The sequence below is a fragment of the Theropithecus gelada genome, unplaced genomic scaffold, assembly GCF_003255815.1.
Source record: "Theropithecus gelada isolate Dixy unplaced genomic scaffold, Tgel_1.0 HiC_scaffold_9637, whole genome shotgun sequence".
Classification (NCBI taxonomy): Eukaryota; Metazoa; Chordata; class Mammalia; order Primates; family Cercopithecidae; genus Theropithecus; species Theropithecus gelada.
This window is the reverse complement of record NW_020266428.1, coordinates 1-1,702: the sequence shown is the minus strand read 5'-3', so window position 1 is coordinate 1,702 and position 1,702 is coordinate 1. Positions and strand designations below refer to the sequence as shown.

The 1,702-nt window shown below is 42.4% G+C and overlaps 1 pseudogene; it reads left to right on the top strand.

Annotated features, from left to right (window-relative positions):
• Window positions 1-281: 281 nt before the first annotated feature.
• Window positions 282-1,140, top strand: LOC112618094 (annotated as a pseudogene).
• The last annotated feature ends 562 nt before the right edge of the window (window positions 1,141-1,702 follow it).

Below are 1,702 nucleotides of genomic sequence, written 5' to 3'. Positions count from 1 at the left end.
AGTCAGTGTTTGGAAAACAGTTTACTTGAAAATAGTACTACAAAATTCTGTATATGAATGTTACTATTTTGGTCATAGCCATGCAGGTGGTAGTTGTGTTTTCAGTAGTAGCCCATTTACTTTCAAACAATTCAGTCACGGCACAAAAACAAAAACAAAACAAAACAAAAATGCATTTTTCCTAGTATTGGTAGCAGTGTAAGTCGAAGACCTATGAATGAGTAGAAAGTTATTAAACCAACCAATAATAATGTGCTTGTCATTTTTTTTACAGAAATCATATGGTACAGAGACTGCGTGAAAGCAAAGAATGTGGTCAGTATGGACAAGTTGTCAGCCACATTCCAAATCTTGATCTGAATGAGAACATTTTTACTGGATTAAAACAATGTGAATGCAGTATTTGTGGAAAAGTCTTTGTACGTCATTCCCTCCTTAACAGGCACATCCTAGCTCACTCAGTATATAAACCATATGGAGAGAAGCAATATAAATGTGAACAGTGAGGGAAACTCTTCGTTTCTGTTCCAGGTGTTAGAAGACACAGGATAATGCACAGTGGAAATCCAGCTTATAAATGTACGATATGTGGGAAAGCTTTTCATTTTCTCAATTCAGTTGAAAGACATCAGAGAACTCACACAGGAGAAAAACCCTATAAATGTAAACAATGTGGTAAAGCGTTCACTGTTTCCAGTTCTTGTCTAATACATGGACGAACTCACACTGGAGAGAAACCCTATGAATGTAAGGAATGTGGGAAAACACTCAGATTTTCTTGTTTTAAGATGCATGAAAGGACTCACACTGGAGAAAGATGTACCAAGTGTGATAAAGCCTTCAGCTGTTCCACTTCCCTTCATGACCATGGAAGCATTCATACTGGAGAGAGACCCTATGAATGTAAACACTGTGGCAAAGCCTTTAGTTGTTTGAGTTCCCTTTGTAACCATAGAAGTACTCATACTGGAGAGAAACCCTATGAATGTAAACAATGTGACCAAGCCTTCCGTCACCTCAGTTCCCTTCACCTCCACGAAAGAATTCATACTGGAGAAAAACCCTATGAATGTAAGAGATGCGGTAAAGCCTACACTCGTTCCAGTCACCTTATGCACCACTAAAGAAGTCATGATGTAGAGGTTGGGTGTAGTGACTCAGCCTATAATCCCAGCACTTTGGGAGGCCAAGGTGTGTGTATTGCTTGAGCCCAGGAGTTTATAACCAGCCTGGATTAAAACAATGTGAAACAACCTGGGCATCGTGGTGAAACCGTCTCTACAAAAAATAAAATAATGCCGGGTCCCGTGGCTCATGCCAGCTACTCGGGAGGCTGAGGCAGGAGAATGGCGTGAACCCGGGAGGCGGAGCTTGCAGTGAGCCCAGATCGCACCACTGCGCTCCAGCTTGGGCGACAGAGGCAGACTCCATCTCAAAACAAAAACAAAGAAAATAATTAGCTGGGCATGGTGGCACATTTCAGTTGTCTTAGTTCTTTTTCAAGGACATAAAAGGCCACGGGGGGTTGGGGGGAAGCCCTGTGCATGTGGATCACGAGGTCAGGAGATCGAGACCATCCTGGCCAACATGGTGAAACCTCGTCTCTACTAAAAATACAAAAATAGCTGGGTGTGGTAGCATATGCTTGTAATCCCAGCTACTCAGGAGGCTGAGGCAGGAGAATCACTTGAACCCAGGAGGC